Source organism: Hipposideros armiger, unplaced genomic scaffold, assembly GCF_001890085.2.
Source record: "Hipposideros armiger isolate ML-2016 unplaced genomic scaffold, ASM189008v1 scaffold_354, whole genome shotgun sequence".
NCBI classification, from domain to species: Eukaryota; Metazoa; Chordata; class Mammalia; order Chiroptera; family Hipposideridae; genus Hipposideros; species Hipposideros armiger.
The window spans coordinates 1,608,933-1,624,701 of NW_017731704.1; the positions used below are offsets into that span (position 1 = coordinate 1,608,933).

Genomic DNA, 15,769 nt, shown 5'->3' on the forward strand with positions numbered 1-15,769 from the left:
AGAGAATAGATTTATTTTCATGACTTTCTTTCCCCTTTTAAACATGCAGAAAGTTCCCAAACATCATTGTTCTTATCCTTTAAAGTCTGTACTTAAAGTTTATTCTCCAAGGTGGCTGCCATCTTTTCTGAATATGGTGATCCCTGCAACTTCAATCCTGTGAATTTCTAGCTCCCTGAAGCTAAGGGTTTCTCTCCATATAAACAGCACTTGGACATGACAATTAAGGCAAAAGATAAGAGAGGTCTTCACAAACAGAGGTGTTTCAGACCCTCTTGTCTTTTGTGTAAAAGCAATTGTGAATACTCTTGTTTTTCTAATCCCTAGATCTGTAGTCCTGTTTAAAGATTAAGTGATCACACAATCATCCTTGTGAAGATCCAATATCTAAACATTAGATCTGAGTAGGTTTGAGCTTTAAACTTTTCCTGAGTAGAACATGCACATGAATACAGTTACCACTTCTTATGATGTACCAGGTACTCTGATACCCTTTACATAATCATTATTTTGTGTAAAACTCTGCCCACCCCTTTTTGCACACCTTTGAGATTTTGAGGTAAGGATTGTTTTCTCCGTTTATACAATAGATGGAGGAACAAAGCTCACAGAAAGCTTAATTGAAGTTTAGTTTAATTTAATTCCCCCATTGAATTCAATAACAAAGCCTGGCTTCACTCAATCTGACATGATTGCAGACATCTATCTTTTTTGTGTTTTCCTAAGAAAGTATGGAAATAGTATAGATGTTAAGGCAATATTATATATTCTGTGCATCTTCATATCTGGGCTTACATACAAAACCTGTTCCTCTGATGCCAGAATCAAACCTTTTAGAGAAGAGAGATAACCAACTTGTAAAAACTAAAGGCTAATGCTGACAAAATGGAAATGATATTAGAAATAGTGTAATCAAAATGTACCGAAAATACACAGTTTAAAATGTAGGTCTCAAGTAATACTTATACATTTTTATAATTTGTAAACTATATTGTTATAAAATGTGAAATTGTATTCTACAAAGCTATGTACTAATGTAGATTTCCAAGTTTCTTTTTCATTAAAGTAGGAAAAAGGTTTCCCTTATTATAGCACAAAGAATTAACAAAGCCATGGAAATAAGTACTCTCATTTTATTCACTAAATATTGTTCTGTTGTATACTGGAAGGTAAAATTTAAGATTAANATATATATATATATATATATATATATATATATATATATATATATATATATATATATATATATATATGTATTATCATTATTAGCATAACAGTCAGACACATTCTAATCCAAAGGTGGAGAAACGGGTTAAACTGTGTTGGAAAAGTCAAAATAATTAATGTGGAATATACAAAATCAAATATTGCCAATAAGCTGACACAATTTAGGCCTCTATTGCAGGAAAATGAACCCTTTTAAAATGTTTTTATATATAAAGGCATAATGGGTTCTCTTTTCGTCATGTCAGCTTCTCAGCAAATTTAAGAACTATTTGATACATAATGTTGTACATGGTAACTATAAACATGAGGTAACAACTGAGCTGTTGTCTTGCTCTCTAGGATTCACTTTATAGCAAACCTTGAGATCAAAGTGTAGAAGAGTTACATTTCAGTATTTAATACAAATATCATTTCCTCTATTTCTAAACTTTTAGCTGTTATCTAAGGTTTTGCTCCTTGACCTAGCTTTTCTCAGATAGGTAAGGTCCCAAGAAACGATTAGGTATAACTGTTTCCTAAATGTACTACTGGGTGTGGGGAGGGGGGGGTGGGGAGAAGTCTGTAAAAACTGTAGAGCCGTTAATGAAGTGTGTTTTCCCTGCAAAATATACTTACTTTCGATAATCTCAGAGTACTGAATCAGTGAACCTGACATGGAAATATGTTTTAAGTAATCTAAATGTTGCTGTGATGTTTACATAGTAACTGGACTTTTCAAAAAAATTAGCAAATAATGAATGAAAAGGGGGATCTCCCCGTAAACATTTCAAAAAGAGAAGGAAAAAGGCCATAGCAATGCAGTGAGTTAGAGTCTTTAAAGTAATCTGCTTTAGATAATTGCCCTGATAAATGGCTGGATTCCTGTTTGTAGGTCCTGTTGGAAAAGATTTTTATTTCCAAGATTTAGAAAAGCAGATTTTCACAAAAGACAGTGCTTTTGACTTAACTGATCTCTCACAGGGAGTGTGCTCCAGTTTAGGAAACCGGAGTGTATTTTCTATTGGATCGAGCTCTAAAGCAGACATTACGGGGGAATTCTTCCATTCTGCGCACAGCTGCTGGGCTAGTTGGATGGAGCTTGCGCCAGTGTGTGGAGAAAGGGAGGTCATGAGTCTGATACTTGAACAGATCGTTTTGCTTCACACAGAGAAAGCTCTGCTAACAAAGACTTAGGTTACAGCCTAATTCCTCCCAGTGCTAGCTGAGTTCCAAGTGTGAGGCTATTCCTATGAGGGACGAGGCTCTCTAAAGACCTGATGGGACCCCAATGAACAACACATAATAGTGTTTTCAGCATCAAATGATTTCTGCCAAAATGTAAAGGTAACCAATCACAAACAAAATAGGGTTCAATATTTTTTAGCATTTTCTGTTAAAATAATTGTTATTAAAGCAAATCAACCTTAAAAAAGCTATCACAGTTTTTAACTAGAATGCATTTGTGTTTAGGTTGGGCAGAGACAGCTAAGACTTTATTTTGGAAAAATACACTTGACTTGGCTTTTCGTTGGGGGGATGGGTAAGAAGCGGTCCTCGGGGCATTAGGCTCCCAGCCATCAAGGGAGGGCTGAGGCCTGGGGCCAAGCCTCAGACGGGGTCCTATGCCCGATGCTTCCCTGCACTGCTCCTTTCCCGCAGGTTCAGAGGCCAGGAGGGACCCCGGTAGCCATTTACTGTTTACTTGGGAAGACGTCAGGTGACTCAGATCCCAGTTTCCCATTGCGAATGTCAATCTTCACAACCATGGCCATTGGAGGAGCTGGTGCTGGTGTGGCTGAAGGAGCCGGTACCCAGCTAGAGCAGGAGTTGGGCTGGCACCTCAGGCTGTGTTTGAGGCCAGGGTGTGTGAGGCTCCCATAGGCTGGGCTCAGCCCCCCTCTCCTCGCTCTCCAGCAGTTTGCAGTAGGTGGCAGTCTCCACATCCAGGGACAGCCAGGTATTCATGAGATTCTGGTACTAGCGCAGGCACGGGGCCATGTCCTGCTTGAGAGCAGCCTCCAGCTCAGGGACCTTGGCCTAAGCATCCTTAGGAGCCAGCTCCCCATGCTGCTCTGCATCAGCGATGGAGGCCTTCAGAGAAGTCCTCTGACCTTTGAGGGCCTCATCTCAGCCTGGAGTCAGCTGATGTTCCAGTTCATCTCAGAAATCTCCATCTTCCTGTGATGCAGGTCATCCATGCTTCCCAGCCAACGTCGGCAGCTCCTCTTACTTGATCTGGTGCATGGTCTCAGCCTCTACCCAGCTGCGGTTGGTGATCTCCTCATACTGGGCCTTGACCTTGGCCATGATGCCGTCCAGGTCCAGAGAGCAGCTTTTATCCCTGGACAGCACCACAGACGTGTTGGAGATCTGGGCCTGCAGTTCACGGACCTCCTCTTCGTCTAGCTGCCTACAGAAGGTGACCTCGTCAGTCAGCCCTTCTAGGCGGACTCCAACACTACATAAGTAAGCTTCATCCACATCCTTCTTGACGAGGACAAACTCATTCTCTATCGCTGTGCTCTTGTTGATCCCATCCTTGTACTTATTCTCCACCAGCATGTTGCCAGACTCCACCTCCAGTCTGTGTTTCTCCTGGGCCAGTGTCCAGCTGCCGACAGTTGTTGATGTAGCTGTCCAATACATTGTTCATGTTGCTGTGAGTCATTGTCTGCGATTGCGGGAGGTTCCACTTTTGGTCTCCAGAATCTTGTTCTGCTGCTCCAGGCTCCGCACCTTGTCAATGAAGGAGGGAAACTTGTTGAGGGTCGTGATCTGTTCCTTCCCCTGGTGCGCACGGCCTGGATGTTGGGGTCCAGCTTCAGGGCGCTCGGCAGGCTCTGGTTCACTTGGACAGCTGTGATGCTCCCCACACCCCCAGCCCTTCCACCAACCAGATTCAGGTTGATGCCCAGGCCCGCCCGGTAGCCACTGCCCACCCAGGTAAAGGCCGAGGAGCTGACTGGGGGCCAGGAGCACTCGAGTAGGAGCAGCTGCTGAAGGTCCGGGGGCCAAAGATGGACACCCTGTATGTCTTCTGGGTCACCCTCATGGACACAGTGGAGGCTGGAGTGGAAGCAAGGGGGCCACACAAGACAGGGACTCGAGAAGGAGCCAGAAAGCTCTAGAATGAATACTTCTAAAGTTGTGTTTTTCTACAAAGTGGACTAGACTTCTTTTAAAGCTGAGAAATAAGTAAAATACTTCTGGTATAAGACATTAAAGTTAGGATGCTCAACAAAGAATCAATCGTTTTAGAAGAATATTTTAAAATTATATCCATATGTGGTAAATTTTAGAAATGTGACTTATTTATGCCACAAAGTTTAAAGGCATTTTCCATTAACATCTGTGAAACCATTTCACTTAATTAAATTGGTATTTTGTTGGTTTTACATAGGATAATTTTGTTTTTACCTCTTAGTGTACATTTTTATTGTACAAGTATATAAAATAAAGGGACTCAACAATACTTGAGATTGTTGTTCACTTAACTACCATCCCTCCCAAAGATAAAGTTAATAGAATGGTAACTACATTCTATTAGTTTTATCTTTCAAGTATCTCTGGGACCAGACGTTTTTGTCTCCACATATACTGCCAATACTGTAGGGCATAACCCTTCACCTGAACATCATAACGTTCTCTTGTTGGTCTGCTTGCCTCCAAAATCAGAGTCATCTTTCCAGTATGATCTTTCTAGATCGTAAGTTTCACCATGTCATTTCCTAACTCCCTGTTTTCTTTAGGATAAATGTAAGATGCTCCATGATCTGTGTCAAGCTAGGCTTGGTCTCTATGAGCCAGTTATAATGAATTAGTTCCAGTTTCCCAAATGTTCATACTTGATAATTGTTCCATTCATTTTACCCACTGTTCGAAATTCATTTAATTTGAATAGTTATCCTTATCCTCTTTTCCTTTGCAAAACAAACAGCTGAATTGTTTGCTTCCTCCATACAGCATTCAAACACCTGGGGCGCTTGGCCCTCCATAGCTCCCAGGGCTGAACCATGACTAGTCTAAGCCCACATAGTGGTTTTCTCTTCTCCTCGCCTCTCCTGTGGCCATGGATCACTTTTAGCGTCAGTATGTGACCCTCTGAGTCAGAGGGACAGTCTTGCAAGGAGACAAGACAGGGACTTCCCTCTGTTCCTACTATTGGTTGATGCATTGGTAGGTGTGATACTTTAAATAGTTTTAGGGGAAGAACTCAAGGACAGATGCAAACCCCAAGAGTAGCACAGCAGAAAGAGAAAAGAAACTTTCCTTGATCATGTCCTGAAGCCACTGAATTAACTCTGGACTGATTCTATCTCCAATTTGTTATGAGATGACAATTTTCACATTATTTAAGCCAATGTTAGGTGGGTCTTCTGTTATTTGTCATCAAAAGCAGTCTAACTGATACAAATTCCCACAGCGCCTAAGAGAGATGTCTTTGCTTTTGGGTTGTCGGAAAAGTCATGATGTATGTTTGCAACAGATGGCACTAGTTCATTTTTGGAAGTATTAGAGTTATTTGTATCTATGTTATTGCTATGTCATTTGACAACTGACAGTTCTAGCTTCATTCTAAAACAAAACTTGAGTGTTTTGGTTGAGTTTTGGAGATTTTACAAGTTGAAGATGGAAGACCAAACTGTGCATTTTGGCCATATTTTACTGTTTTACTTTCATAAAGGGAAGAATGTGCGTCAAGCTTGTGAAAAGTTGCATAAAGTTTATGGTGACAATGCTCTACCAGAATGTCAGTGCCAACAATGGTTCACTGTTGAAATTCCGTGCTGGTGATTTTTATCTCAATGACGCTCCTCGGTTAGGGTGGTCCACTGAGGTAGATGATGACAAAATAAAAGCATTGATTGAGTCAAACCCACGTTACACGACAAGAGAGATTGCAGAAACATTGAACATCCATCACTCAAGTGTTCACGACCACCTGAAGAAGCTGGGATATGTAAACAAGCTCGATATTTGGGTTCCACATGAACTCAAAGTAGTTTATTTGATGGCATGTATAAACATCTGCAATGTGCTCATTAAATGTGAGGAAAACAATCCTTTTTTGAAGTGACTAATAACTGGTGATGATAAGTGGATTGTTTACAACAATGTGGTGTGCAAACTTTTTTGGTTCCAACGTGATAATTCACCTCAAATGACATCAAAAGCAGACATTTATCACAGGAAGGTTATGCTCTCAGTGTGGTGGGATTTTAAAGGCGTCATGTTTTCCAAGCTCCTACCAAGGAACCAAACAATCAATTCGAATGTGTACTGTCAGCAATTGGACAGTTTGAATGAATCCATCGTCCAGCAATGTCCAGAGTTTGTTAATTGTAAAGGAGTTGTGCTCCATCGCAACAATGAAAGACCATACACAAGTTTGATCACCTGTCAAAAATTATTTGTTTGTCAGGATGTGTCGCCACACCCACCATACTTACCTGACCTTGTGCCATCGGACTTCTGCTTGTTTTGCTCTCTTCAGAACTCCTTGTGTGGTATACGTTCAATTCAGATGAGGCTGTAAATCAGCATCTTGTTTAGTTTTTCATAAATAAAGACAAGTCCTTCTATGAACAAGGAATTATGAAGCTCACTGAAAGACGGAAAAAGGTTATCGAACAAAGCAAGCAATATATCATTGATGGGTCTTTGTTCTTTATATAAATAAATGATCTTTGAAAAACATAGACAAAATACGCCATGACTTTTCTGACAACCCAATAATATATACCTGATCTCTGCTAATATTCACTTCCCCTGAAGACGTGCCTTCATTGTTACTTGCTTAGAATTCACCTTCTGTTTTATGCCTTTAAGGTTTATGCATATAGTTTCTACACATACTTAGATAGCACTGCAATCCTCTGCTGACACATCTAAGACACGTCCTGGTGTGCTTGGCATGTATTATGTTGTTACCACCTGTCTATGAACAAAGCATAAGAAAACGAATGACTGTTTCAATTAATCAACTTATTTAGGCTCATATAGTTCCAGGACTGACCTTCATATAAATTATAAGTGAATAATTCTTGTTGATGAAGATAAATGTTGGTTCTATGTGCATAAAAGTGTTATTTCACTATGACATGTCAAAGCCATAGGGAGTGGAAATCTTTTAAGATAGTTTTGCTAATACTACATAATTTAGAATATTATTATAACAACTTTCATTGATTTAGAAAAAAAATCTTTTTTTTGCCCTTGAAAGCTCTTCATATGTGTAATTATATTTTGTTCTTCACGATACCTTTATTAAATGTAGGAGAGAGCAGTGTTTTTAAATATCTTCCAAGTAAGAGTCCTTTAGTTATAGAGAGGATAATTCATGATTTGCCTGAAGGACTGAATGCCTTGAGCCTCCTTTTAAAAAGCACCTTAGACTTACATCCTTCTCTCAGGTTAGTTCTCTTTTTATCTCTATCTGGGTACAAGTTCCATTACTAGCTTGTCACCCATGGATGAGACCCACAGTTCCAAGAGTGCTGCTCATATTGTGTCCCCAGACCCCTGCATCAGACTCACCTGATATTTTTTTGTTAAAAATGCTAATTTCTATGCCTCTTCCTAGACCTTCTCAATCACACTGACTGGCATTGTTTAGAGTTTAAGAAACTACTTTTTAAAGTGTATCAGGTGATGCAGACATGAGTTTTAGAACCACGATTCTTGGCTTCATTTTTAGTTTACTTTTTTCACAGCTGCTATCACTTACTTGGATCCTTATTTATTTTCCCAGGCCATGACTGTTGTTAGAGTAAGACTGACTCCCATCCCTTTTGCTGCTTGTCCTTCAAAACAGGCCCCTTTCAAAGCGTGGTGGTGTTGCCTACGCAAACAGCTAAGCAGACAACATAGATACTAATGTTCTCCTAGAGGTTAAATTCAACCAATCTTTACTGAAATATGCAGGGCAAGGCTGCTCTCTCACTGTCCACTTTCTATTTTGGCAGATGCTGTAGTGGCCTCTATACCCCCACACATGGGGGTTGTGTTGTGAGAATTTAGTTTATGAAATTCAATTTTCCTTACTTGGCAATAAGAAAAACATTTCCTTACCATGTTGTGATAAAACCTATTTGCTTGGTGCATAGTAAATACTCAATGGTGTTTATTTTTTATAATTGCATTAAAATTACCAGACTTAGAGACTCAAGCAACACAAACGTATTTCTCACAGTTTTCATGGGTCAAGAGTTCAGCATAGCTAAACTGGGTCCTCTGCTCACGGTGCAGAACAAGGGTGCAAGCCAGATGCCGACCAGGGTCCACTCTCAGGAAATACAGGCTGCCCTCAAGTTCCTGCCACACAGGCCCCTCACAACATGGCAGCCTATTTCTTCAAGGCTGGTGCAAATATCTTTATATATTCTGAACCCTCTTTTAAAAGGCACACTTAATTAGCAGGCCCACACAGGAAATCTCATGTTTGATTAAGTCAACTGATTAGGGGCTTTGATTACATCTGCAAAATCCCTCTACCCTTCCCACATAACGTAACCTAATTACAAGAATGAAATCCATCCTATTGGTAGGCACCACGTGCACTTGAGTGTTGACGATTATACAGGGCACCTACACTCAGAAGCAGGGATGTTGGAGGCCATCTTAGAATCCTGGCTACCACAATAAATATTTATTCATTTTGAATATTTTTCGCATTGGCTATTTTTTTATCAACATACAAGTAAATGTAAAAAAAATGAAAGAAGACAAAATATGTGTATTATTACTGGTATCCTTCCCAGTCTGTTGGCAATGATATTTTAGAAGATTCTCATATATGTTTCCAGAGTATGCTATGCATCTATGTGCTAAAACACTGGTTTTTTTTCATAGTTTTGTTTTTTCATTTATCAATCTCCAAGGTGTATAATTAGCAGCACATATATATCTACCACATATGCATGTATATATTTATATGTATGTACTTGTAATATTATTCCATTGTGTAGGTGTACCATAAGTTATTTAACTAGTCCTGTATTGATAAAAATATATTTACTCTTTTATTATTGTAAATATATCCACTATTTATGTCATTTTGCATATGTTCATATATTATAGGATAAATTCCCAAAGGCAGAATTTAAATAGTAAGTGTTCTTAATGTTGATTAATATTGCCCATTGTTTTCAAGGACGTATCACGTTACACTCACAGTCTCCTTCTATTGTGGCCAACACCGCATTAGAAAACTTTCAGCTTTCTCAGTCTGACAGGTGAACAATCATACTTCATTATTGCTATCATTTGTGTACCATTTGATACATTCAAAAGTCATTGTATTTCTTTTTCAATAAGTTATCTGTTTGTATTCTTTATTAGTTTTTCTCCTATGGCATTTCTTGTTCCCTAGCACGTAGTGGAATATTCAGAGAGGACTTACCCCAGTCCGACAAGCAGGAAGTATACTCTTCCAGGACCTTCAAAGCATAGCGAGTCACGTGAGCATCTGCATCCTCAGGAAACCAGCTCCATGCCTGGGGCTTCCATCCATGGGATGCCTGTTCTTCTCTTCCATCTCCTTCCTCCTTCCCTTCTGCTTCACCAGGTAACAATCACGTCAGGTTGTTTTGTAGCCAAGGTTTTGTAGGTAGGTAGTTTTAAAAATGCAGACGCTGAAATAAATAACAGGCACAGACTCAGAAGATTTGCTTTTGAACTCCAGTGGTGATATTTGCTAGCTGTCTTTTCTCATAGAAATCATTTCACCTAGCTGAAGCTCAGTGGTTGTAAGGTTTAAACTATGTAAAATATGTGAGAATAAAATAAGCTAAATAAATTATTTAAAGAAGATAAGTATTTTTACTTTTTTTGACATTGGTTTACTACACAATGCCAGGATGTTCTGAAAATCCTAATTAATTTTAATCTACAAATGCAATGAATGAGGTAGCACAAGTAAGTACAGTAATACCTTGGTTTACGAGCATAATTTGTTCTGGAAACAAACTACTTGTATTGCAAGACATTGCTCGTTTACCATGTTAAAATGTATTAGAAATGTTTGCTCGTCCTGCAGAACACTTGCAAACCACGTTACTTGCAATTCAAGGTTTTACTGTATATACAAATATCAGCCTCCTTTGTTACTGACCCAGAGGCAAAGCATAAGCCATACCACAAAATAATGCTTTGGGGGTTTAAAGTCCACAATGCTATTAAAATGCAAGATTTTGAAGAATTTTTTTCTTCTGCTATTCAAAACATTCAACAATCTCATCAATCCAGGTTTAAAAATTCTTATTCTGAAAAGTTTCTAAATAACGACTTTGAAAAAATGTTTAAAAAATAAGCAATCTCCTGGTATATGAGAATATGATAAATAAAAGTAGGTGTTTACATGGGAGACACCTGAAGAGGTAAGTTAGTCAAATGGATTATTTGTTCAATAGTCCCTTTGAAAAGCTTGAGAAAAAGAGAATAAAATTATTCTGTCATTACATTCAAGTAAAATAGGTATCACCTTAACTTTTCCAAAATGCTCCTTCTATAAAACATTTTATTTAAATATATAAATTGTTATAACAAATCACATTTTAAAAATTTATACATTAATTTGGAAGGAAATCCATATCAGTTAAGACTCCACACTGGAAAACTGCCTGTAGGATCATAAATATAATAGCCAGTCTGTCTCCTTACCCCTCCAGCCCTCCAGCCTTCACATCTGGGGCACCTGAACTCCACCTGCAGTTCCAGTCGCTCCTCAGGCCATTCCACACTGGAAAAACAAACTAGGACAGATTCACGTCTCAGCAAGATCCCTTCCATTGAAGTGAGGAAACGTGCCTTGGGTCATTTCATAGGGTGGAGGTGGGGTGCGGAGGTCCCGTGAGAGGTTAATTCCCACCCGCCTGAGTTGAAGATTTTCAATGATCTCAATATGCTACTGGGAGCCTAACTCTTCCTTATACAGTAAAACCTTGGATTGCAAATAATGTGGTTTGTGAGTGTTCCGCAAGACGAGCAAACATTTCTAATACATTTTAACTTGGTAAATGAGTGATGTCTTACAAGTAGTTTGTTTCTGGAACAAATTATGCTCGCAAACCAAGGTATTCCTTGTACCTTGATTTGCTTTTTCAGCCTAGAAAGTGAGCAGAGGCTGCCACAGCCCTTACTAAAAGCTGCCTCAGAAACAGGGAAGATATTCAGTGCATCCCAGCCAGGAGTGTAGGATGCTCACACATAACTTACTAAAACATGCTCAGGAAATATACAGACTTTGAGAACTCCACAAATGTGTAACTCTGCCATAATCATCTTCCACCTGTTTCTTTAACAGTGAGACTAATAAAATAGAAGGGACCTGTATGCTTGTATAACAGTAGCATAGCCTGTTGGGAGGAAAGGGGGAGAGGAGAGGAAAGCTGAGGAAAATCTCTCTGCACTTACTGTGGAGTACCCTGCCAGAAAAGGGCTTCTTTAAAAGCAGAAGTGGAGCCAGTCTTACCCATATTTATACCCTGAATGAATGCAACAGTGAGGAAAGTTGTCTATACAACAGAGTTTCTAAAACCTGCTATAAGGGGAAAACAGCCAATGAGGCTGTTTGGCTAGAAGATCAACCTACAAGATGCTTAGCAGAAAGTGCTTCAAATTTACGATATTTCTCCCCCTTCACTTTGTGTTTCATATGTTGCAACCACACCCCTACCTTATGCCTTTACACTTTAATCCCTTAGCTGATTTCATGCCTGCTATCCTAGTCCCTTTGAGTTTTCAACCCGCTATCTTCCAAAGGATCAGACTAAGCTACAAGCATAAGCTCACTCACTGACTACTTGTGTGTAGTAAGCAAGTTGCTTTACTTATCCGAGCCTCGATGGCCTCATCTATAAAATGGTAATAATTATACTAACTTCACTAGTTTTTAAATGCCTTGAACATAGTAAGAAAAATTATTGCCATTGTTATTTTTTGTCAGTGATGGAAGCATTTTGTCTGGGCTTCTGAAACTTCTTGCTAAAGACTTCTACCACCTGAGGCTTCCACTACTTTTGTCCCATCCACCAAGACCCTGCCTGCCACTGAGGTGTGGGTCTGACAGAGAGTGCTTTTCTTGTTGACTTTCCTTGTACTTTCTGTTGTTGAAACCTGTCCTGACCACCTGTATTGACCATTAGCTCCCAAGGGATCTATTAATATCCAGTACCTGGCCACTCCCAGTCTGGCTACCCCACTGACTCAAGATTTGGTCACTGGTTTTACTCAGTGAACACATTGTTGAATTTAGCAAAACCAGTGATAAATCCAGTGCATATTCTAGTGAAATTCAACACAGGAACTCTATAAAATTCCTTCGCTTCAGCCACCCTCTTATTTCTAGATAACTTAATGAACACACTTTAAACTTCCACAGTGCAAAACTGGAAATCTTTTAATTCCTGAGGGTTAGCATTGCAAAAGAATTCAAAAGAATCTAACCATTTTTATTAACATTCCTAGTCTATTCTCATGTTCTTGCCTTTAAATTTAATTTGGAGCTCATGCTGAGTTATGTCACAGAACTGGATTTATTTGTTTGGCATGCTCTCAAAATATTCCAAATCCCAATTACAGATGCAGAGCGTTCCAAGCTCAAACATACACCTGAAACACATATCACCACCAAAATCCTACTTCAAAAAATGATATTTTATTCTTCTATTCATTAGCAGTTTTGTTAATTAATGGGGCTTAATGCTATTACTACTACTATTATTATTATTAATGTAGTGAATATGATTGACTTTTTTTCTTATTAACAAAGAAAATAAAAATGTAACTGTTACAGCCAACTCCATGCACCTTATTTCTGGGCTTTCCTGACTTATGTGGAAATTATTTGTGTTTGTGGCTAAAAGAGTGTATAGCACCTTGAAGTCACCCTTCCCAGGTCTCTAATTTGGGAGGTCTATGCTTTTGAGGCTAGATTATTGAATAACCCTTGCAGGGGTTGGAAGCCATTTGACTTTCAGGATGGAAAGAGACTAACGTGAACCCTGGTGTTTTGGGGGATGGTCATGTATTGCCTCAGCTGCTCCTAAAAAAACAGTGTGGGCCCCTGAGGGTGCCTGACAGGGACCTGAGCGGGGCAGTCTCTGAGGGTTCCCACTTTGCGAATTTCAGCAGTGGTCCTTGAAGCTAACCCCGTGGTCTACAGAGGGATACTCTAAGGGAGACTCTGCCTGGAACAACAATACTTGATTCATAGAAGACCATAAAGATGGTGAGCAGCAGGGACAAAAAAAACCAGACATTTTCTCCATGGTTTTGCCTGAGCAAAATCATAAGGTTCTTATATAATATAAAATGGAGATAAGAAGGCTGTAAACAAGAGCTGATATGAACCTGGGCTGGGGGAGGGGTAAGGTCAAAGTTTTCCCCACCTATACAAAATATTCACAGGTATATGAGCTTGTCATATGAGCCCATGTATTTCATAGGTCTGTGTCCCTGGCCCATTTATGCCCTCACCCACATGTACATCTAGGAGGCTTGAGAGATTACCCTAAAATTACTATTTCTGCCTCAGTCTCAAGCAAGACTCAACAATGGGCTCTGCCTGAATCACTCTATAATGAGTACCTGTGAGTGCAGAACACCTGCAACTGGCAGGAAATGCAATGATCAAGTCAAGTATCAGCCAACAACAAATTTGAAAGTGCTGGTTTTGTACATTCCAAATTATGGAGTCAGAGGCAAGTCTGCCTGACCTGGCTTCCAGAGCCTTGCTTAACTGCTCTCTGTGGCACCACCGCCAGGTGGATGCCATCCACAAAGGCACATCTTGGTGACTGTATGAAACTTTGTGGAAAAAAGGAAAAAAAAAGGTCCCTTCTCCCACCAGGTGCAGTCTGGATTTCAGCTACCACTTTCTCCTTTCGGCTGGGTGCTCTTATATAGGAGAAGAACACACAACCCTGTGTGGCATCCCTGATACCATGTCCAGACTTCTGAAATTGGTCTTCCCTGGTAGCAATCTATAAGCAATCAGTGAACCTTTGTGATTATTTAAAAAGATATTATCCATAATTCCTCTGTTAAATATGCCCAATACATATATAAGCAGTGGAAAATTAGTCCAATAAAAGTAAGAATCACTTGCATATATTTCACAAGGCATATTCATCAACAAAAGGTGAATGATTTTAGTATGGAAATTTAGAAATACAAATAAAATTGTGTAATTGGAATCAACCTTATGGATAAAAAAGCAAATTTTGATGGAAAAGAAAATGGATATTAGGAAGTAGCAGAATATTGAGTGTGGGGATCTAAAGAAGGAAAATAGAAATTGGACAAAAAAAATGAAGAAATTAAAGTAAAGGATACAGAGTGAAGAAACGCTTCTCTCATATCTTTAAGATATCCTTGAACATAAACAAGCTGATTATGGTCACAAATTTCATTGAAGAGTTCATACATTTCCAAAAAATTATTGCCTTCCCAGAATACCAGGGTAATAGAACACTATCAGAATTAGAAAACACTGAAAAAAATTGATATCAATTATGATTAAAGAAGGGAAGACTAAGGAATGATTATAAATCCTCTTCAAACACCCAACGACATATCCTGAGAATGCTGAATACTCATAACCCTAGAGCATTTAAACAGAAAAACAATATGTAATTAAAAAGAAATACCCCTCAGTAGTTAAAAGCAAATAAAAGGAATAATATTAATGAAAAAACATCAAAAGAAAAAAGAATGGGTAAAATATTCATCAAATTATCAGAATGATAATCATGCATTATCATTCACCTCTGGCTTAAGCAGCAAACCCCCCAAATCTCTGGTTTGTGACGCCACTTACTTTTTGCTCAGAAAACAGGGCTGCAGGTTGGCTGCAGTTTTCTGGGCTCAGCTAAGCTTGGCTTCACTTGGTTGGGTTTGGCTGTGTTTGACTATACTTTGTTGGGCTTGAGTCTGTGTGTTTCTTCTTCTGGAACCTAGGCTGAAGAAGTGGCTTCTGTCTGGGACATGTTAATGAAAAAAGATAGGAGCAAGATGGACTGCTGAAGCATGCACTGAAAGCTTCTGCTTGAATGTCAAATCTATAATGTCTGCTCACATTCCACTGGTCAAAGCAAGTTACATGGAAAGTCTAAAATCAACGAGGCAGGAAAATATAGTTTATGTATTAGTTTGTTATGGCTGCTGTAACAAATCACAAACTGAGTGGCTTAAAGCAACAGAAATCTATTTTATCAAAATTCTGGATTCCAGAAGCCCAAAATCAGTGTCTCTGGGCTGAAGTCAAGATGTTAGTGTCTAAAATATATAAGGAACTCATACAACTCAACAACAAAAAAACAAACAATCCGATTAAGAAATGGGCCAGAGGACATGAACAGAAACTTCTCCCAACAAGACATACAAACAGCTAACAAATACATGAAAAAATGTTCAACTTCACTAGCAATATGGGAAATGCGAGTCAAAACCACAATGAGATGATACTACCTTATACCTGGTAGATTGGCTATTATCAACAAGACAAGTAATAACAAGTATTGGAGAGGCTGTGGAGAAAAAGGAACCCTCATACACTTTGGTG

General features: G+C 39.1%; 1 pseudogene; it reads right to left on the reverse strand.

Moving 5' to 3' along the window:
* Positions 1-3,021: 3,021 nt before the first annotated feature.
* LOC109392886 (keratin, type II cytoskeletal 8 pseudogene) overlaps positions 3,022-15,769 on the reverse strand; it is a 51,666-nt pseudogene continuing 38,918 nt past the window's right edge.